Genomic DNA, 24429 nt, shown 5'->3' with positions numbered 1-24429 from the left:
GTTGAGAGAATGCCACGAGTGTGCAAAGCTGTCAAGGCAAAGGGTGGCTACTTGGAAGAATCTCAAATATAAAATATATTTTGATTTGTTTAACATGATTCCATGTGTGTTATTTCATAGTTTTGATGTCTTCACTATTATTATACAATGTAGAAAATAGTAAAAATAAAGAAACTTTTGAATGAAAAGGTGTGTCCAAACTTTTTACTGGTACTGTGTGTGTGTGTGTGTGTGTGTGTGTGTGTGTGTGTGTGTGTGTGTGTGTGTGTGTGTGTGTGTGTGTGTGTGTGTGTGTGTGTGTGTGTGTGTGTGTGTGTGTATGTATTTACTGACAAGCAAAATATATCAATCCAAACTGTGTAGCAGCCATTTCATGACTGGAAAGAGACATCTGAAACAAAACATCAAAAGGTTTAATGACTTTTGGAGATTGTCACGCCAAGCCTTCAATTCCTGGTAGGTTTATAATGTAGGGAGGGATGTATTTTCTGTTTGTCAAGATTGACCTGGTCTATTGTGGTGTTGAAAACGCAAACCATGATATGGAAGTGCTCGAAGTCGGTATGCTTTGTTTGGTTTACAGTACAAGGGGTGGGGTTATGTGAAAATATTTTTAATATCGGAAATATGGGTTTTATATAACACCTTGAGTTGGTCCAGCCCCCCAGTAAATGTCGAGCATGCAGCTCCCCATGTATTGTTAAAATGGACAACTTTTGTTGTGAAGCTTTTTTCAGGGAAATCTGACGACCCGGAAGTGATGATGTAAGACTAAGCACTAGCAGCTACACTAAAGCCTAAAGCTAGCAACACACGGGCAAATTGAATTGGTTTCGCCGGCCTAATAAGTTATATACCTATCATTAACATAGTGGTGGAGGGGCAAAGTTCTCTCTGTGCGCTGTGATTATGAAACAGGAGTTCAATCACTACTGGTGTCAGCTTCGCTGGACATAAGATGGCGACAGAGTTGAGACGCTTTTGGAAGCTTGGGTCATTGAGTCGTATCTGCACCTTCTCCCTTCTATTTCTGTTTGTGCATTGTCATACGTGTAAACATCAAGTTCCTTCTCTGTCGGAGGTGAGTGTCGTTGTCGCTTGCTTACCAGTTATTTTCTCGATGCATAGCTGAGGTACTGGCTATAGGGGTGTATCAGGTATATTGTTAAAAGGTACCGAGTAGGGGTGATGGGTATTTTGGGGGCTGTGAAAATATTACATTACACAAAGGTTAACTAATTTGTTAAATGCAATTACATGTATTATTTACACGAAGAGCGCTGTATCAAAATAAAGCTAATATAACACCGACCTCAAATACTTTCTACATGATAATACATGATAATACATTACTACCGCTACTTTTCTTTAAACAATGTTTCTTGTAGGTTGTCCATAAAGTGTACCTGAAGTCTGAAAGATTAACCAAAAGAAGCTCTGATCAACAATTGAAGATAACAATAATTTATGATTCAAGTGTGGACAAGTAAGTACATTTTTTTTCTTACTTATAGAATTGTCAGTTTGTAATATGTAATATGTATCCTTTTTAGCTGGATGCTGGTTAATAAACACTGCCTTTTTGTTTTCTGCAGGATAAACTGTTTTCACAAGCAATTGATTATCTACAGAAGGCATTTCAGGTTTGCCGGCAAGCAGGACCTGTATTACTCAGCAGGTAAAGTTCTCACCTCCCATCAGTCTCCAGCACAGGCCATTAACACGATCACCCTCCAGTACAGTCCATTAACACGATCACCCTCCAGCACAGTCCATTAACATGATCACCCTCTGATACAGTCCAAGAACATGATCACCCTCCAGCACAGGCCATTAACACGATCACCCTCCAGTACAGTCCAAGAACATGATCACCCTCCAGCACAGGCCATTGACACGATCACCTTCCAGCAGTCCATTAACATGATCACCCTCTGATACAGCCCAAGAACATGATCACCCTCTGATACAGTCTAAGAACATGGTCACCCTCCAACGCGGTCCACTGACATGGTCACCCTCCAACGCGGTCCACTGACATGGTCACCCTCCAACGCGGTCCACTGACATGGTCAATCTCCAACGCGGTCCACTGACATGGTCAATCTCCAACGCGGTCCACTGACATGGTCACCCTCCAACGCGGTCCACTGACATGGTCACCCTCCAAATCGGTCCAGGAACATGTTCTCATTTCAAGAAGACAATAAAATAGTTTCATGTTTGTAATTCAGTTGGGGTAGTGAGTGTAGCATTTTTAAGATGTTTCTAGATAATCTATATTGTTGAATAGGCCAAAAATACTGAATGCTTCTCATATATTGAGTATCTAAAGAGCACACTAAGCTAAGCTATGTCAAGTCATTAATGCAAGGCTCGATCAGTCAAGAGGTTCAGTCCATGCATCTTTCTCTTGCATTATAAAATGTGTTTCTGTTCAGACAATGTGTGACCAATCAGTATCTGAGGAATAAAGATGACCCTCACCGCTACTGCCAGGGAGCATGTGCAGACATCACTAACTGTGGACCCGACACCAGGTCTCAAGTAACTTACTTAGCCAGTGTTGGTCACTGTTATTGGTCGCTGTTATTAACATGTGATTTCTGGTAATGATTTGTTATTAATAAAGCATGGAAAGTACATCGTCACTATCAGTGCTCCAAGATGGCATAGCAGTTCAGACGTCTTTTGTCCTCGTCTAGTCGTGTCCCATATATATATATAACTTTTTTCGCATACCTTTTTATATATATTTTTTATTTTCCATAAACTCATCTTCAAAACACTCTCCTGCAACCCGCCTCACCAATTTATATTTAAAAAATATATATATTTTATTTACCTCAAATCTGTAATCCTCCATAGAAGCTAATCCAGAAGCTAATCCAGAAGCTAGCCTGAAGCTAGTTAGCTTCTTTACTGGCTAATCGTTAGTATTCAATCTGGACCCTTTCTTTCAAAAATTATCTGCCAAAATTGTTGCCATCACTATTACTAGCCTGTTCAACCTCTCTTTTGTGTCGTCTGAGATTCCCAAAGATTGGAAAGCAGCTGCGGTCATCCCCCTGTTCAAAGCGGGGGACACTCTTGACCCAAACTGCTACAGACCTATATCTATCCTACCCTGCCTTTCTAAGGTCTTCGAAAGCCAAGTCAACAAACCGATTACCGACCATTTCGAATCTCACCATACCTTCTCTGCTATGCAATCTGGTTTCAGAGCTGGTCATGGGTGCACCTCAGCCACGCTCAAGGTCCTAAACGATATCTTAACCGCCATTGATAAGAAACATTACTGTGCAGCCGTATTCATTGATCTGGCCAAGGCTTTCGACTCTGTCAATCACCACATCCTCATCAGCAGACTCGACAGCCTTGGTTTCTCAAATGATTGCCTCGCCTGGTTCACCAACTACTTATCAGAGAGTTCAGTGTGTCAAATCGGAAGGGTCTGCTGTCCGGACCTCTGGCAGTCTCTATGACTCTCTGACTCTCTTCTCTGTATACATCAATGATGTCGCTCTTGCTGCTGGTGAGTCTGATCCACCTCTACGCAGACGACACTTCTGTATACTTCTGGCCCTTCTTTGGACACTGTGTTAACAACCCTCCAGGCAAGCTTCAATGCCATACAACTCTCCTTCCGTGGCCTCCAATTGCTCTTAAATACAAGTAAAACTAACTCAACAAATTGGATGCAGTCTATCACAGTGCAATCCGTTTTGTCACCAAAGCCCCATATACTACCCACCATTGAGACCTGTACGCTCTTGTTGGCTGGCCCTCGCTTCATACTCGTCGCCAAACCCACTGGCTCCATGTCATCTACAAGACCCTGCTAGGTAATGTATCCCTTATCTCAGCTCGCTGGTCACCATAGCATCACCCACCTGTAGCACGCGCTCCAGCAGCTATAGCTCTCTGGTCACCCCCAAAACCAATTCTTTATTTGGCCGCCTCTCCTTCCAGTTCTCTGCTGCCAATGACTGGAACGAACTACAAAAATCTCTGAAACTGGAAACACTTATCTCCCTCACTAGCTTTAAGCACCAACTGTCAGAGCAGCTCACAGATTACTGCACCTGTACATAGCCCACCGAAAAATTTAGCCCAAATAACTACCTCTTTCCCTACTGTATTTATTTTATTTATTTATTCATTTTGCTCCTTTGTACCCCATTATTTTTATTTCTACTTTGCACATTCTTCCACTGCAAATCTACCATTCCAGTGTTTTACTTGCTATATTGTATTTACTTTGCCACCATGGCCTTTTTTTTTGCCTTTACCTCCCTTATCGCACCTCATTTGCTCACATCATATATAGACTTGTTTATACTGTATTATTGACTGTATGTTTGTTTTACTCCATGTGTAACTCTGTGTCGTTGTATGTGTTGAACTGCTTTTCTTTATCTTGGCCAGGTCGCAATTGTAAATGAGAACTTGTTCTCAACTTGCCTACCTGGTTAAATAAAGGTGAAATAAAAAATAAATCAAAAAAATAATTATAGGTGCCAGTCCTTCCACTGTTCGTCTACGCATAGGGACAATGTACCACCAGGCACCCGTGGACCATTCTGTAGTTATGGGATTAGCTAATGCAGCCTACGCCAATTCAGTGAAATTTGAATTATGATAGGCCTTCGGTTGGAGTGCCTATTGTCCCACTTTGAGGTTGTGTGCAGAACTAACCTGACAGCCTCAAACAAGATTAGCACTTCCGGTTCATGGGTCGTTTAAGACCGTCCAGAAGCTTTTGTCTTCTAAACTACCTCTATTGCTTGTTACTCACCTTTTTAAGCTTGGCCTTTTTACCAGCGATGTTATTGTTCTTTTAGACATCTATTTAATCACTTTAAATACAGTATTATTTGACTTAGCCTGAAGACATAATAGTTAGCCTCCATGTTTAATATGCTCCACTCTGTTTCCTCTATATGTTATCTACACACCTAGATTGGTACCATAGCAGCAGGAGGCAATCTTCAACAGGTCTCTCTTGTAAAAGAGATTATCTCAATGAGACTAAACAAGGTTAAACTGAAACCGTCCTCAACACGCACATGATCCAACTGTCTGCGTGGGATTCAAATTCCAGCCACATCGGTCTTCACACCCTTCCCCTGTCTCCCCCTGCTCATTCCGTTTAGTCCTAGCAATAAAACATTAAAAAAACTCATACAGTTGAAGTCAGAAGTTTACATACACCTTAGCCAAATACATTTAAACTCAGTTTTTCACAATTCCTGACATTTAATCCTAGTAAAAATTCCCTGTCTTAGGTCAGTTAGGATCACCACTTTATTTTAAGAATGTGAAATGTCAGAATAATAGAGTGATTTATTTCAGCTTTGATTTCTTTCAGCTTTTATTTCTTTCATCACATTCCCAGTGGGTCAGAAGTTTACATACACTCAATTAGTATTTGGTACCATTGCCTTTAAATTGTTTAACTTGGGTCAAACATTTCGTGTAGTTGGGTGGATTTAACTTGGGTGGATTTTGGCCCGTTCCTCCTGACAGAGCTGGTGTAACTGAGTCAGGTTTGTAGGCCTCCTTGCTTGCACACGCTTTTTCAGTTCTGCCCACAAATCACACATTTTCTATGGGATTGAGGTCGGGGCTTTGTGATGGCCAATACCTTGACTTTGTTGTCCTTAAGCCATTTTGCCACAACTTTGGAAGTATGCTTGGGGTCATTGTCCATTTGGAAGACCAAACTTTAACATCCTGACTGATGTCATGAGATGTTGCTTCAGTATCCTCATGATGGCATCTATTTTGTGAAGTGCACCAGTCCCTTCTGCAGCAAAGCACCCCCACAACATGATGCTGCCACCCCCGTGCTTCACGGTTGGGATGATGGTGTTTGGCTTGCAAGCATCCCCCTTTTTCCTCCAAACATAACGATGGTCATTATGGCCAAACAGTTCTATTTTTGTTTCATCAGACCAGAGGACATTTCTCCAAAAAGTACTATCTTTGTCCCCATGTGCAGTTGCAAACCGTAGTCTGGCTTTTTTATGGCGGTTTTGGAGCAGTGGCTTCTTCCTTGTTGAGCGGCCTTTCAGGTTGTCGATATAGAACTCGTTTTACTGTGAATATAGATACTTTTGTACCTGTTTCTTCCAGCATCTTCACAAAATCCTTTGCTATTGTTCTGGGATTGATTTGCACTTTTTGCACCAAAGTACGTTCATCTCTAGGAGACAGAACGCGTCTCCTTTCTGAGCGGTGTAATGGCCGTGTGGTCCCATGGTGTTTATACTTGCGTACTGTTGTTTGTACAGATGAACGTGGTACCTTCAGGTGTTTGGAAATTGCTCACAAGGATGGACCAGACTTGTGGAGGTCTCCAATTTGTTTTCTGAGGTCTTGGATGATTTCTTTTGATTTTCCCATGATGTCAAGTAAAGAGGCACTGAGTTTGAAGTTAGGCCTTGAAATACATCCACAGGTACACCTCCAATTGACTCAAATGAATCAATTAGCCTATCAGAAGCTTCTAAAGCCATGACATAATTTTCTGGAATTTTCCAAGCTGTTTAAAGGAACAGTCAACTTAGTGTATGTAAGCTTCTGATCCACTGGAATTGTGATACAGTGAAATAATCTGTCTGTAACCAATTGTTGGAAAAATTACTTGTGTCATGCACAAAGTAGATGTCCTAACCGACTTACCAAAACTATAGTTTATCAAGAAATTTGTGGAGTGGTTGAAAAACAAGTTAATGACTCCAACCTAAGTGTATGTACACTTCTGAGTTCAACTGTGTGTGTGTGTGTGTATGTATATATCTCTCTCTCTCTCAACTGGTAGGCCTATAGAAATGTTGGCTGATGGTGTTCTTGAGTTCTGTAGTTTGAGGATTTTACTGTATTACGTCCATTGTGTGATTTCCAGCAATGCAAGGTAAAGTATTTCATGGCTCACCTGTAGATTCAGGACTTACCTGTAAATGAGACCTGAGCTTCAATGCGATTTTCCTGTTTTAAATAAAAATGCAGTTATGTATATGTGATTTCCAGCAATGCAAGGTGTGCAGCGAGACAGGGAGATCGTGTGGTCAGCAGGGCCTCTGGATGGGAAGGGGGTGGAGGGGGCTGACTTTGTCCTCTATGTCAGTGGGGTGACTACAGAACGTTGTGGACAGGAGAACATTGTGGCCTATGCTGCATACTGTCAGCTGGAGTCTGAGCTGGACAGGTAAGCCTCCAACTTTGTACACTCTTTAATCACACCTGGTTAACCCGTTGAATATATTTTACAGGCTTATAATGGCATTTTAGGCTATTCCAGATTGCCGTAGCTACTGATTGGGTCTGGTAGGTGACATGGTAGCCCATGAATAGGTCTTTTAACACAATTATTTTTTTTATGTCAGTTTCACTTTCTTTACCTTTTTAGACCCATTGCTGGATATGCCAACCTGTGCCCCAATATGATATCCACCCAACCTCAGGAGTTTGAGGGTATGCTGTCAACCGTCAAACACGAAGTCATACACGCCCTGGTGAGTGCATTGGAAACAATCTACTTTTTATTCCTATTGGGGTGAAGCTGGTGATGAATAACTTCAATAAATAATGAATTAAACATGTTCAACACAGATTTCATTATTGATTGACTAATGTGATTTCATTATTTTCTTTAACGTGTGTCCAACAGGGTTTTTCTGCAGGGCTGTTTGCATTTTATCACGATGATGATGGCAAGCCTCTGACACCTCGGTTTGCAAGTGGACTACCAGCATTCAACGAGAGGTATGTATACTTAATCATTATCCTCCACTGTCAGGCTGTGTTTTTAGAATTGCGCTTTTTGTAGTAAGCACCAGGCCTAGACGATAATACGATGCACAACAGAAAAATGATTATATGTTTCTAAAATCATGTTGATGTTTGAGAACTTTTTTGCTTTCTATTATAGTTCAGGCTTGTATCAGTGGAGTGATGCAGTGATACTTAAAGTGACTCGATTATGGGACATCCGTGGTGGCGTGATGGTCCGACATGAAGTGCACCTACTAGTGACACCGCGTTTTGTGGTAAAAATCCTGCTTTTAAACTCCTCCCTGTTGAATCATGTATTTACATGTATTTGTCATTGGTCTATATGTGCCGTTGTAGAGGCTATGCTGTGCTCTGCTGTGTTGTGCTGTGCGGTGTTATGCTAATGTGTTATTGTTGTGCTGCACTGCCCCACTTTGTCCTGCCCTGTCCTGTAATGTGGTTAATGTTCGCGTCTTGTACCACTGCATGTGTTTGCAGGAAGAGGCAAGGAGACATTTTGGCTGTCCCATCCTGGAGGGTATGGAGCTGGAGAACCAGGGAGGGATGGGTACTGAGCTGAACCACTGGGAGAAGAGGCTACTAGAGGTAACAGAAGGGCTTCAGTTTGCATTGTACTGTGTTTAGTTTTTACTGTTATGTGAAATGATTCCTTTCTGTACAGTATGTGCAGCCTACATTTGTGTTATAGCTTTACTTAGCCTACTGGAACTGGTGTCTGAACTGGAATTCCTGATATAGACCTAACCACACCATATCCTTATAGCTCAGTTGGTAGAGCATGGCGCTTGCAGCGCCAGGGTCGTGGGTTCGATTCCCACGGTGGCCAGTAGGAAAAATGTATTAAAATGTATGCACTCACTACTGTATGTCTCTGGATAAGAGCGTCTGCTAAATGACTAAAATGTAAATGTAATTACACTTTCACTCAGTTTCATTATCTGTATAGCTATTGTGAATTCTGCATGCATTTCTTATCAATAGTTCATTACTCATCATCAGCATTTACACTGCGTGTACAAAGCATTAGGAACACCTGATCTTCCCAAGACACAGACTGATCAAGTGAATCACAGTGAACGCTATGATCCCTTATTGATGTCACCTAGGGTTGCACATTTTGGGGAATATTTAAAGGTGGAAACTTTCCATATATTCCTGTTAATTCCCACGGGAGTTAATGGAAATATATGCAAATTAATATAATTTAAATTTAGATGTTTTTTGCATTGGATATATTTACCATATCATACGGAGACGGAAACATAAACCTTTTACCTTATCATAAGTAGACAATTGCAAATGATTAAATCCTTCCAATAGAAATAAAAAAACATTTGTTACGAATTGAACTTTCATTAAATGAGTTGACTCTTCACATGGGATGATTTCACTGAACAACAAAATAAAGGGAATATTGAATGATCCCCAATGATCCATCGCATCTCCCAAAAACACTTTCAATATACATCTGTAAAATTATAGTCTGGAGAATAAAGCTTTGGTTGTCTTCCTCTCAGGCTTCCATGTCTTCTCCCTGGACCTCCTCAATGTCCACCTCTTGAACATCAATCTCTGAGGCCTCATCTTCACTGTCACTTTCCAACCTTGTTGAGGATGGCTCGTTGTCAGGCTCAAAAAGCCTCAAATTTGCCCGGATGGACACCAATTTTTCAACCCTTGTATTGTTCAGCCTGTTGCGTGCTTTGGTGTGTGTGTTCCCAAACAAGGGCCAGTTGCACTCTGAGGTGGCTGATGTTGGTGGGATTTGGAGAATGATGGAGGCAACAGGGGAAAGAGCCTCAGATCCACAAAGTCCCTTCCACCAGGTGGCTGTTGAGATATGTTGGCACGACTGCCATATTGCATCTCCAACCCAAATCCCTTGCTTGGAAGTGTACTTCGCCAGACTGCCAAGAACCTTGCCCTAATCCAGGCCAAGGTGGCGAGACACTGTAGTGATGACACCATAGGCCTTGTTGATCTCTGCACCAGACAGGATGCTCTTGCAGCATACTTGGGTTCCAACATGTACGCTGCGGCATGAATGGACTTCAGGCAGAAGTCTTCACGCTTTTTGATGTATTTCAGAACTGCAGTTTCCTCTGCTTGGAGCAACAGTGAAGTGGGCAGATCAGTATGGATTTCTTATCATACATCTGCAAGCAGAGTCTGAACATCAGACAGGATGGCATTGTCTCCCTCAATCCGTGCAATGGCTACTGCTATAGGTTTCAGGAGTTTCAGGCTGCTTACCACTCTCTCCCAAAATACATAATGCAGGAGGATCCTCTTGATGGGGCTGTCCATATTGGCAGACTGTGATATGGCCATTTCTTGGAGACAGACCTTCCCCTCCAGGAGACTGTCAAACATGATGACAACACCACCCCAACGGTTGTTGCTGGGCATCGTCAATGTGGTGTTCGTATTCTTCTTACTTTGCTTGGTTAGGTAGATTGCTGCTAGAACTTGATGACCCTCCACATACCTAACCATTTCCTTGGCTCTCTTGTAGAGTGTCTCCATTGTTTTCAGTGCCATGATGTCATTGAGGAGCAGATTCAATGCATGAGCAGCACAGCCAATGATTGTGATGTGAGGGTAGGACTCCTCCACTTTAGACCAAGCAGCCGTCATGTTCGCATCATTGTCTGTCACTAGTGCAAATACCTTCTGTGGTCCAAGGTCATTGAAGACTGCCTTCAGCTCATCTGCAATGTAGAGACCGGTGTGTCTGTTGTCCCTTGTCTGTGCTCTTGTAGAATTCTGGTTGAGGAGTGGAGATGATATAGTTAATTATTCCTTGCCCACAAACATTCGACCACCCATCAGAGATGATTGCAATACAGTCAGCTTTCTCTATGATTTGCTTGACCTTCACTTGAACTCTGTTGAACTCTGCCTACAGCAAATGAGTAGATAAAGCATGTCTGGTTGGAGGGGTGTATGCTGGGCGAAGAACATTCAGAAATCTCTTCCAATACACATTGCCTGTGAGCATCAGAGGTGAACCAGTTGCATACACAGCTCAAGCAAGACATTCATCAGTATTTATTTGACTACGTTCCTTCATTGAGTCAAAACAACTTCTGATTCCAGGAGTACCATGAGCTGTTGCTATCGATAAGGTGTCTGATTCATAATTTTCACCTCGAAAAGAAGTAGAGGGACTTTTGTCAGAGGTTGCTTGTTGTGAGCGCTGAGGGAACTTTATGCACTTGGCCAGATGATTATGCATCTTTGTTGCATTCGTCACATATGATTTGGCACAGTATTTGCAAATGTACACAGCTTTTCCTTCTACATTAGCTGCAGTGAAATGTATCCAAACATCAGATAGTGCCCGTGGCATTTTCCTGTAAAGATTAGAAAAAAATGAGTAAAAAAAACAAATACAATTCTATGTACAGATAAATAGCAAAACAGTTAGATTAAACATCTCCTTTTGTAAGCTAAATGTTTTAAAATGAAACATGTATGGAAACAGGTGAATTAACACTCCTCAGTTAGCAGGCTCAACAAGCAAGCTAAAACCCACATGGTAGCAAAAACAAACTAGCAGAAATTGTTAAGTTAGAAATGATTTAAACACACTTTGCTGTAGGCTACTATTTACTAGTTAACAAAATGTATGTCGTATAAAATATATTCACCCCACACAGTAATGTAATCAAAACTTACCAGAAAGCATGTAGTCCTTGGCTCACAGTGTAGTAGTGTGGGCTCAATAGCATCTCATTAGTGTGCAAGATCTTGAGAATCAGCTGTACATGTGATGGAAGAATGCACCGTTTATGCAGAGGGTTGCAATTCCATTGAATTGGGGATAGTTTAACCAAAATATGCCACAAGATCTAGAATTGCCGTATGTCAAATCGATTCAAATTTGATTAGGCACATGCACCACAGTTGTTACTTACGAGCCCCTAACCAACAGTGCAGTTTTTCAAAAAATATGGATAAGAATAAGAGATGAAAGTAAATAAAGAGCAGCAGTAAAAAAATAACAATATATACAAGATGGTGCCAGTACATAGTCAATGTGCGGGGTAACCGGTTAGTTGAGGTGGTATGTACATGTAGGTAGAGTTAAAGTGACTATGCATAGATAACAACAGAGAGTGGCAGTGGTGTGTAGGGGGACAATGCAAATAGTCTGGGTAGCCATTTGACTAGATGTTCAGGAGTCTTATGGCTTGGGGGTAAAAGCTGTTTAGAAGCCTCTTGAACCTAGACTTGGTGCTCTGGTACCTCTTGCTGTGTGGAAGTAGAGAGAACAGTCTAAGACTAGGGTGGCTGGAGTCTTTGACAATTTTTAGGGCCTTCCTCTGACATCGCCTGGTATAGAGATCCTGGATGGCAGGAAGCTTGGCCCGAGTAATGGACTGGGCCATATCCACTACCCTCTGTAGTGCCTTGGTCAGAGGCCGAGCAGTTGCCATACCAGGCAGTGATGCGACCATGCTCTCGATGGGTGCAGCTGTAGAACCTTTTGAGGATCTGAGGACCCATGCCAAATCTTTTGTCTCCTGAGGGGGAATAGGTTTTGTTGTGCCCGCTTCACGACTGTCATGGTGTGCTTGGACCATGTTAGCTTGTTGGTGATGTGGACACCAAGGAACTTGAAGCTCTCAACCTGCTCCACTGCAGCCCCGTTGATGAGAATGGTGGCATACTTGGTCCTCTTTTTCCTGTAGTCCACAATCCTCTCCTTTGTCTTGATCACGTTGAGGGAGAGGTTGTTGTCCTGGCACTCTGACCTCCTCCCTATAGGCTGTCTCGTTGTTGTCGGTGATGCGGCCTACCACTGTTATGTCATCGGCAAATTTAATGATGGTGTTGGAGTCGTGCCTGTCCGTGCAGTCCTGAGTGAACAGGGAGTACAGGAGGAGGAGGCTGAGCTCGCACCCCTAAGGGGCCCCTGTGTTGAGGATCAGCGCGGCGGATGTGTTGTTACCTACCTTTATCACCTGGGGGCGGCCCGTCAGGAAGTCCAGGATCCAGTTGCAGAGGGAGGTGTTTAGTCCCAGGGTCCATAGATTAGTGATGAGCTTTGAGGGCACTATGGTGTTGAACACTGAGCCGTAGTCAATGAATAGCATTCTCACAGGTGTTTCTTTTGTCCAGGTGGGAAAGGGCAGTGTGGAGTGCAATAGTCTCATCTGTGGATCTGTTGGGGCAGTATGCAAATTGGAGTGGGTCTAGGGTTTCTGGGATGATGGTGTTGATGTGAGCCATGACTTGCCTTTCAAAGCACTTCATGGCTACAGACGTGAGTGCTACAGGTTGGTAGTCATTTAGGCAGGTTACCTTAGTGTTCTTGGGCACAGGGCACAGGCACTATTGTGGTCTGCTTAAAACATGTTGGTATCTTCCCAATAACTTGTCCATTTTATTGTCCAAAGATTGCATGTTTGCTAGCAGAATTGAGGAAGTGGGGGTTTATTCGATCGCCTCCGACTTCTCAGCAGGCATCCCGCTCTCCGGCCTCTCTTTCTGCGCCTTCTCTTCATGCAAATCACGGGGCTCGGGGCCTGTTCCCGAGGGAGCTGTATATCCTCGGGCTCGTCAGTCGTGAAAGAAGAAAAAGGGTTCTGTTAGTCTGTGGTGAGTAATTGCAGTCCTGATGTCTAGAAGGTATTTTCGGTCATAAGAGAAGGTAGCGTCAACATTATGTACAAAAAGAGTATCCCACAAAAAAGGTTCACTGTTATAAGCTAACTTTATTTTTTGCAAAATTCCCAAAATTCCCGAGCTTAACTTCCCATGGAAAATTTCCAGAAATTTACCGGAAAGTTTCCGACCCTTGCAACCCTAATGTTACCTGTTAAATCCACTTAAATCAGTTTAGATGAAGGGGAGGAGACAGTTTAAGGAAGGATTTGTAAGCCTTTAGACAATTGAGACATGGATTGTGTATGTGTGCCATGCAGAGGGTGAATGAGCAAGACAAAATATTTAACTACCTTTGAACGGGGTATGGTAGTAGGTGCCAGGCGCACCGGTTTGAGTGTGTCAAGAACTGCAACGCTGCTGGGTTTTTCATGCTTAACGGTTTCCTGTGTGTATCAGGAATAGTCCACCACTAAAGGACATCCAGTTAACTTGGCACAACTTTGGGAAGCATTAGAGTAAACATGGGCCAGCATCCCTTTGGAATGCTTGACACCTTGTAGAGTCCATGAATTGAGGCTGCTCTGAGGGCAAAAGGAGATGCAACACAATATTATGAAGGTATTACTAATGTTTTGTACACTCCGTGTATGTGCCCATATAGGTTAATTTATGAATCTATTCATAATAATAAATACTTACCCTGTTTGTATTGGTAACAGAATGAAGCAATGACTGGATCTCACACCCAGAACAGAGTGTTTTCAAGGCTCACCTTGGCCATCATGGAAGACACAGGGTAGGGTTGCAGACTGTTATATGGAATACAAGAAAATAATGACTTTGACCTTTTATGTCATTTCAAGAGCTTTGACTATTAAACAACTTGAAGGCTCTTTTTTAATGGGAATTGGTGTGCATTGGTGTGATTGAAGGTACTTGACTTTGACATATGATTTGTATTGAAGTTCAAGAGTTTACCTGACTTGATGTACAATGTTACCCATCATCTATGTTTTCTCTAGTTGGTACAGAGCCAACTACAGCATGGCAGAGAGGCTGGACTGGGGCAAAGGCCTGGGCTGTGACTTTGTGATGAAGAGCTGTAAATTCTGGATTGAAAGGCAACGTCAGAGGTAAGGGGGTATCTAATCTGAGTTTAGGTTTCTTAATATACACAACTGACTGAAACATCTAAATGTCTAGGAACATAGCATGCCCCTAAACACATTTACAGTATTACTAGCCGACACACCCTTGTCTCATATGGGTCATTCCATTTGATTTCAATCACTTTCACGCACCCATTTGATTTGAACGAAACCTTCTATACATATTTGCCCATGGTTGAAGTGGGACCTGAATGCTAAAACATTTAGGAGATAGAGGTGCTCAAAGTTTACCCATTTTTGCATACCCCACCCTACCACCAGACATCAAGTTCTTCATCACTTGAGAAGATAAACGGTTGATATTATTTAAAAGCTTAAAAACAGGGTTGTGAAACTATTTGCAAAATGTTTTTTAATAAACATTTCCTTTTTTACCCTTTAACATTAATTATCTAAAAAGGCATGAACTTTTTCCATTTTAGCATATGTTGTAGTTTAGACCTTATTTGACATAACCTGAGGTGTTTGTGTTGTTTGGTTAAGACACAGTATGCTTTTGAGTACAGGGTAGGTGTCATGTTTTGGCTGATAAATGTACTAAAATGGGAAAACAACTTTTACATTTCAACTTTCAAATGGTAGCACAAAGACGGTTGGAGGCCCACACATCAGAGAATGTTGACTCGAATGGAAAGATCAGTTTTAAATTATACTGTCAGTCTTCCACAGGAAACCTACTGAAATCATAGAAATATACAGTCACCGGCCAGTTTATTAGGTACGCCCATCTAGTACGGAACAGCGTAAATTCTTTGGGGATTGGCAATGTTTTAAAATCCTATATAAATAACCATTCAACTGACGACCGAAGTCGGCCAGAAGGCGCCCGGCCCACCACAAGGAGTCGCTAGATCACAATGAGCCAAGTACAGAAACCCAGCCTAAAACCCCAAACAGCAAGCAATGCAGGTGTAGAAGCACGGTGGCTAGGAAAAACTCCCTAGAAAGGCCAGAACCTAGGAAGAATCCTAGAGGAGGAACCAGGCTATGAGGGGTTGCCAGTCCTCCTCTGGCTGTGCTGGGTGGAGATAACAGAACATGGCCAAGATGTTTTAAATGTTCATAGATGACCAGCAGGGTCAAATAATAATAATCACAGTGGTTGTCGAGGGTGCAACAGGTCAGCACCTCAGGAGTAAATGTCAGTTGGCTTTTCATAGACGATCATTGAGTATCTCTACTGCTCCTGCTGTCTCTAGAGAGTTGAAAACAGCAGGTCTGGGACAGGTAGCACGTCCGGTGAACAGGTCAGGGTTCCATAGCCGCAGGCAGAACAGTTGAAATTGGAGCAGCAGCACGGCCAGGTGAACTGAGGACAGCAAGGAGTCATCATGCCAGGTAGTCCTGAGGCATGGTCCTAGGGCTCAGGTCCTCCGAGACAGAGCATACTTAAATTCACACAGGACATCAGATAAGACAGGAGAAATACTCCAAATATAACAGACTGACCCTAGCCCCCCGACACAAACGACTGCAGCATAAATACTGGAGGCTGAGACAGGAGGGGTCGGGAGACACTGTGGCCCCATCTGACGATACCCCCGGACAGGGCCAAACAGGCAGGCTGTAACCCCACCCACTTTACCAAAGCACAGCCCCCACACCACTAGAGGGATATCTTCTACGTGTAGGTATGTACGGCAGGACCAAATCGGAAAGATAGGTTGGAGCAAGCCCATGTAATGCTTTGTAGGTTAGCAGTAAAACCTTGAAATTAGCCCTTGCCTTAACAGGAAGCCTGTGTTGAGAGGCTAGCACTGGAGTAATATGATCATATTTTTGGGATCTAGTTAAGATTCTTGCAGCCGTGTTTAGCACTAACTGAAGTTTTAGTGCTTTATCCGGGTAGCCGGAAAGTAGAGCATTGCCTAGAAGTGACAAAAGCATGGATTCATTTTTCTGCATAATTTTTGGACAGAAAGTTTCTGATTTTTGCAATGTTACATAGATGGGAAAAGGCTGTCCTTGAAACAGTCCTGATATGTTCGTCAAAAGAGAGATCAGGGTCCAGAGTAACGCCGAGGTCCTTCAGTTTTATTTGAGACGACTGTACAACCATCAAGATTAATTGTCAGATTTAACAGAATATCTCTTTGTTTCTTGGGACCTAGAACAAGCATCTCTGTTTTGTCCGAGTTTAAAAGTAGAAAATGTGCAGCCATCCACTTCCTTATGTATGAAACACAGACTTCCAGGGAGGGCAATTTTGGGGCCTCACTATGTTTCATCGAAATGTACAGCTGTGTGTCATCCGCATAGCAATGAAAGTTAACATTATGTTTCCGAATGACATCACCAAGATGTAAAATATATATATAGTGAAATCAATAGTGGTCCTAAAACGGAACCTTGAGGACCACCGACATTTGCAGTTGATTTGTCAGAGGACAAACAATCCACAGAGACAAACTGATATCTTTCCAACAGATAAGATCTAAACCAGGCCAGAACTTGTCCGTGTAGACCAATTTGGGTTAACAGTCTCTCCAAAGAATGTGGTGATCGACGGTATCAAAAACAGCACTAAGGTCTAGGAGCACGAGGAGAGATGCAGATCCTCGGTCTGACGCCATTAAAAGGTAATTTACCACTTTCAGTGCAGTCTCAGTGCTATGATGGGGTCTAAAACCAGACTGAAGCGTTTCATATACATTGTTTGTCTTCAGGAAGGCAGTGAGTTGCTGCGCAACAGCTTTTTCTAAAATGTTTGAGAGGAATGGGAGATTCGATATACAGGCTGATGTTTTTTTTATATTTTCTGGGTCAAGGTTTGGCTTTTTCAAGAGTCTTTATTACTGCCACTTTTAGTGAGTTTGGTACACATCCGGTGGATAGAGAGCTGTTTATTATGTTCAACATAGGAGGGCCAAGCACAGGAAGCAGCTTTCAGTAGTTTAATTGGAATAGGGTCCAGAATGCAGCTTGAAGGTTTAGAGGCCATGATTATTTTCATCAATGTGTCGAGATATAATACAAAAAAACTTGAGTGTCTCCCTTGATCCTAGGTCCTGGCAGAGTTGTGCAGACTCGGGACAACTGAGCTTTGGAGGAATACCTAGTTTTTAAGAGGAGTATGTAATTTGCTTTCTAATGATCATGATCTTTTCCTCAAAAGTTCATGAATTTATTACTGCTGAAGTAAAAGCCATCCTCCCTTAGGGAATGCTGCTTTTTAGTTAGCTTTGCGACAGTATCAAAAAATACATTTAGGATTGTTCTTATTTTCCTCAATTAAGTTGAAAAATAGGCTGATCGAGCAGCAGGCTCTTCAATACTGCACGGTACTGTCTTTCCAAGCTAGTTGGAAGACTTCCAGTTTGGTGTGGCGCCATTTCCGTTCCAATTTTCTGGAAGCTTGCTTCAGAGCTCGGGTATTTTCTGTATACCAGGGAGCTAGTTTCTTATGACAAATGGTTTTTGTTTATAGGGGTGCGACTGCATCTAGGGTATTGCGCAAGGTTAAATTGAGTTCTTCAGTTAGGTGGTTAACTGATTTTTGTACTCTGATGTCCCTGGGTAGGTGGAGGGAGTCTGGAAGGGCATCTAGGAATCTTTGGGTTGTCTGAGAATTTATAGCACTGCTTTTGATGATCCTTGGTTGGGGTCTGAGCAGATTATTTGTTGCGATTGCAAACGTAATAAAATGGTGGTCCGATAGTCCAGGATTATGAGGAAAACCATTAAGATCCACAACATTAATTCCACAGGACAAAACTAGGTCCAGAGTATGACTATGGCAGTGAGTACGTCCGGAAACATGTTGGACAAAACCCACTGAGTCGACGATAACTCCGAAAGCCTTTTGGAGTGGGTTTGTTGACTTTTCCATGTGAATAGTAAAGTCACGAAAAATGTGAATATTATCTGCCATGATTACAAGGTCCGATAGGAATTCAGGGAACTCAGTGATGAACACTGTATATGGCCCAGGAGGCCTGTAAACAGTAGCCATAAAAAGTGATTGAGTAGGCTGCATAGATTTCATCACTAGAAACTCAAAAGACGAAAACAGTTTTTACATTTTTTTTTTGTTGTAAATTTATATTTGCTATCATAAATGTTAGCAACACCTCCACCTTTTGCGAGATGCGCGAGGGATATGGTCACTAGTGTAACCTGGAGGTGAAGCCTCATTTAACACAGTAAATTCATCAGGCTTAAGCCATCTTTCAGTCAGGCCAATCACATCAAGATTATGATCAGTGATTAGTTCATTGACTATAACTGCCTTGGAAGTGAGGGATCTAACATTAAGTAGCCCTATTTTGAGATGTGAGATATCACAATTTCTTTTTCAATAATGGCAGGAATGGAGGTCTTTATTTCAGTGAGATTGCTAAGGAGAATGTTTTTCCACTCCTCAATTGTCCAGTGTTGATGATCGCATGCCCACTGGAGCCGCTCCTTCTTAATTTTAGCTGATAACCCGGTGTGGTCGTCTGCTGCCATAACCCATTCATGACAAAGATCAACGAGTTTTGCGTTCCGAGATGCCGTTCTGCACACCACTGTTGTACTGCACCGTTATTTGTTTGTGGCCTGCCTGTTAGCTTGCATTATTCTTGCCATTTTCCTTCGACCTCTCTCATCAACAAGTTGTTTTTGGCCACAGCACTGCCGCTAACTGGATGCTTTTTTGTTTGTCTCACCATTCTCTGTAAACCCTAGACACCGTCATGCTTGAAAAGTCCAGGAGGGCGGCCGTTTCTTAGATACTGAATTCTGCCAAATAGCACCGACGTTCATACCATGCTCAAAGTCGCTTAGGTCACTCGTTTGGCCAATTCTAACATTCAATCAAACAGTAACTGGATGCCTGTCTGCCTGCTTTATATAGCAAGCCACGGCCGAGTGTAGTTTACGCATTTTGTGATAATTGACGTTAAAGGTTAATAAACTACTTTAGTAATTTTTTTTATCAAGAAATGTAAAATAGTTTGACAACCCTGTTTTATAAGCTTTTAAATGATATCAAACTCAACAGTGATAAAGATGTGGATGTCTCATGGTAGAGTGGGGAATTCAAAATGGATCAACTTTGAGCACCTGTGTCTCCTAAATGTTTTTTGAATTCAGGTCCCCCGAAGTCCCTTTCTGACCATTTCTACCATGGGCAAATGTGTATGGAAAGTTTTGTTCTAATCAAAAGGCGTGCAGTCTAAAAATGACTGCAATCAAATGGAACAACTCATATGTCGACATTTCTGTGAACACAAACATCAAGCCATTTGACGCTTAAACTCGATTAGAAATTCACTGTAACCAACAACAATAAAAACATTTTAAATTAGAAACTGTGGCTCAACCTGACCTAACCCTCATGAGTTATTGATTTTCAGTCGTAAAGTGGTGACCCTTTACTGTGACACAGTGCGAGCCACACCCCTCCAGCTCACCTGCAGGCAGGACCAGCTGGCAGTGGCTGTCTGCAACCTGCAGAAGTACCCTCAGGACCTACCCCTGGACTACCAGGTAAATTGCAAATGTCGCAATGCCATCCTTCATAGTCACAAAACCTAGAAATCGAGGCTATGACAATAAACCCAGTGATGATAACATGACGCGAGCAAGACACTGTCAGAAACCTATTGGACCACTACAGAGGATAATAAGATAAACATAAATATTACAAGTGTATGTCAAGAATTTACTAAGCACATGCACCCAAGCAAAGTTTGTACCTTTTCGACAAAAAATTTGAAATGGTCTTTATTTTAAGATGTTGACCAATTGTGACCAGCATAGTGTTAAGTATACCCCATACAGTAAATCTCTTCCCCCTCCTCTCCGGCAGTACTTTGACCATATCCCTGAAGTCTCTGTGATGGATCTGGCCTCCTACGGGGGAGCCGTGGAGATCGCTGACTACTGTCCCTTCAGCCAGGAGTTTAGCTGGCACCTGAGTGGAGAGTACCAACTCCTACTGCAGGGTCCAGGAGAACCAGCCCGGTAATATCCTTTCCCTTCTTGCGTTGTTGTTGCCTTTTGGTTCCTCAGGCCTTGGTTCATGTACTCTGAGGCTGTTAACTCACTTGAAGGTTTGCAAAATTCAGGATATTTTCCTAGGTTTTCCAGAAATCCCATTTGGAGAATTCCCTGTTCCCTTTCTGCTTATTCCATCCCAATCCTGGGAATCTTCCAACTGGGATTTCTGGAAAATCTGGGAATTTTGTTTCAGGAAAGTTTTGAAAATGTTGCAACCCTACTTACTAGTATGCTACCTGACACACTGTTTCCAGATTGGTGGAGGAACTACGGAGCTGAGCAGTATGGTCCAGACTCAGTGTGTTTGTACCAGAAGACTGCCTTCGTCATGGAGCAGTGTACCAGACGCATGACCTACCCTGACTGGGGAAGTGGCTGCTATAAGGTAATGCAGAATAAGTAACAATCTTTAGATATCTCTGTAATCTATGTTTTGATGCTTCATCCATATAATACAATTCTTCTTAATAACGTTTACCACCGTTAAGTCTCATGCTTTTATCATATGAGCTTACAAAATCACAAATTCAGTTAAATTACATTTTTGTGTTGTGGGTTAATGTAACCCTATTATAGATGTGCGACAGGCAGATATATAAATTTTGAAGTGACCCATACAACAAAAAACTCATACTTAAATGTTATATTGTTGATGTTTCCAGATCTCTTGCTCTACCCAGGGTCTGACGGTGTGGGTGGAGGACACTGCGTACCAGTGTGTGCGTATGGGTCAGCTGCTGAGCGTCAGTGTGCGTGTTAATGACTGGGTATACAATGGGGTTCTCGTCTGTCCTGTCTGCTCAGACTTCTGTAGCGCCTGCCCCCTACCACAACAGCTCCCGCCCCTCAATACCACCAAGATAATTCCTATTGGTGAGTTCCCTTGCCTGTCTTTCCTACCTTGTCCTTTCCACATACATGTGCACACTCACATTATATAACTATGTAGATTATATAGACCTCTTGGTACTAAGGAAGCTTTTTGCCTCTCTTCCAGACCCTTGCTCCAGTTCCTCCAGCTTAGTGGTAACTCTGTGTCTTCTACTGTTCAACTTCATCCCTGTGTATGTGGAACTAACTAACTGACTGTCTGGTTGATTGGCTGGCTGACTAACTAACTGTAAGGTTCTCTCTCTGGGACTGCGGCCCAAATGGAACCCCATTCCTTAAACGGGCCTATGGCCATAGGCCCTGGCCAAAAGTAGTGCTCTATGTAGGGAATAGGGTGCCATCTGGGACGCAATCTGGCAGCCCGTTTTGTAGTCGACCATACTTGGCCATCCCACAACCTCAGGCATCCCATTCCAGGGTTCCACAGTCCAGTTGGAAAGGATTTGATCCTTGGAAAGTCAGGAAAGTTGTTTAGGAATCAATCACATTAAACCCACCATCAGGGAAATTTGTGATACTTTTGAACAAATGTTTCGTAAAACAAAATTCAGTGCAAAATATGTATTTTACATATGTATTTAAGTTTAAATGCCTGAAAGAAGGATATCTTACCACAATACCTTATCTGTCCAGTTTAGACACATTTGTACAACCTAGAACTTCTTTTAATGCTGCAGTTTTGGAACAGACAAAGTTCAGTTCATGAAATTGCTAGATACTTTCAGAAAAGGGGAAAAAATAAGCCATTGATTGCACTTTTCTTTTTGTTAAACTAACAAACGAGGCGCCAGTAAACTGTAAGCAAAATCCGAAGAAGCCATACCCCAAGGGTAGCTAGATGATCACGGTGAGGTGCCGGTGCTACTTTATGTATGACCCCCTATCCTAACACTAAGACATACTATATTCCCCTCAGGGGGACTGTAGCATATTCAGTTTCCTAGTGTTGTCATGTAAGGTTTGTTACATTCTTAGAACTCATATGAAACATCTACATTTTCAGTTAGCATTTTTATAGCAAGTTATAAGATGATTCAATGTAACAATGCAGTATTTAAAATTGACAGCAGATTGTTATTCGCGTGTATTTGTTTCCTGGTAAAAGGTCCATATCTGGCAAACTGGAAAAGTTTGATTGTCTTAGTTAGGCCCTTAAAATATCATTTTTGGTTTGATATTAGATGCATTTGATGATTTTGTAGATGCATGCGTGAAGATAAAGGTGTATCTGAAATGAAAATTGCACTAAGACTGTTTCACAGTGCAGTAAAGTTACAGGCAGGCCAATAGTGATGATACTAGATGTAGATTGTAACTTATTTTTTATGATTTTCATAAATAATGGACAATTTTTTAAAAATAACATTTTACTGGTGAGGGAGCGAATAGGGCTTTTTATATTAATAATAGTTTGTTTGATGCCTTTAAATCCGCTATGACGAGCCAGAGATTATGTGGAATTCACCTTGTACGTATTATGTGTCTGTCATGTGGGAAAATGAATTGAACCAGCCATAATGTACACCTTCTGAAGTGAATAGGGACTTCCCAGTTTCAGATACTCTTTCAGCTTCACAATTGGTCAGGGCATTATTCCATAGTACCTATAATGGAATATATGTAGTAATGCGATTGTATAGTACTTACACGCAGTTATACAGTAGGACTAATTTTCAATTTAAAGTTAAAGGGATAAAAAGCATCAAGTACTATATGATGGTTATATGCCTCTAGTATTCCAGTGCATCTGCTATAAGCCCACTGTAATGTAGTGTTGACATATTTGACTTGAGTGACTTGTTATTTTGTAAGTTTGTCTAATTTCAGTTGATATGGTATGCTTTTGCCAAATTTAACATCAGTTCATTTTTCTATTTAACTTGAATCTTGTAAGTTTCATGGTGTAGGATATGGCTTTTATAAATACGGCATTCAAATTGTCCCTCTTCTCTAAGCACTCCACTGAATATTGAGTAATTAATTTGAGCATACACTTGATATGAAACAATTTGGCAACCTTACATTTTTGGTTTATGTGATGTGCCTGGGGTTGGATTTTAACATGCATTGCAAATGGCATTAACAAAACCAACAGATTCCAAGGTGGCAGGACACTGAAGACTAATAATGCCATGTTTATCTGAAGTGTAGTTTAACATGGCCTAAAACCAAACGCGTCGAACAGTACTCTGATTAGACTATAGTTAAAGAAGTGCCACTGACATGCCATGTTATATTGTTTATGGTCCTATGTACTAACTTATTGTTAGGTTAATAATAGTATTATGGTTTTTATGCTACTGCTGTTTCTGAAGATATGCAAAAGTGATTGCAATAACTGTGATAAACAAATGAGCAGCTACCAATTTTTTTTTTCTGCCCCCCATTAGTTGAAATATATATGCATTTTTTTCCTATATAGTAGGCCTAGATCTTAAGAAACTTGCTGTTTTTAAGTTTAATGATGGATCCAGTTGTATTTGTATTTTGTGGGTCATTTTGCAGCTGCTTCTAGATGTTTGGTTTTCTGTATGGTTGCCAACAGGGTCTACATCAATTATGGGAACATTTGTATTTCATCATGAGAAGGAACAAAACTGTAATGTGTTGATGAGGTGGATTGAGACCACAAAATGGCTGTGTGTGATTGTTGGTATATCTGTTAATTGAGATTACTGTACCAGAATGCTGCTTAAGGGAATAGTTTAATATTTTTTATGGAAAAAACAAGTTAGATTATTCACCTTTTTGTAATTTGTACCCATGCAATTGTCTGTATTAGAATGACTTGTTTTGTTTTTTAGTTACATTCCAGGGCTACAAGTGAAGCATGGCAGTGCTTTCATTTGTGATCTTTTTTATGTTGTACGAGAGTCCATTGTGTGTGTGTGGAAAAGGTGTTGATTAAAAAATAGATTGTGTGTTTTACAGTATCAGGGAAGCAGGCAATAAATGTTGTACAGTAGGA

General features: G+C 41.7%; 1 pseudogene; it reads left to right on the top strand.

Annotated features, from left to right (window-relative positions):
• Positions 1-750: 750 nt before the first annotated feature.
• On the top strand, positions 751-24429 carry LOC110520306 (annotated as a pseudogene).

Source organism: Oncorhynchus mykiss, chromosome 3, assembly GCF_013265735.2.
Source record: "Oncorhynchus mykiss isolate Arlee chromosome 3, USDA_OmykA_1.1, whole genome shotgun sequence".
Classification (NCBI taxonomy): domain Eukaryota; kingdom Metazoa; phylum Chordata; class Actinopteri; order Salmoniformes; family Salmonidae; genus Oncorhynchus; species Oncorhynchus mykiss.
Note: the sequence above shows the minus strand (reverse complement) of the source record. Positions and strands in the feature narration are given on the sequence as shown.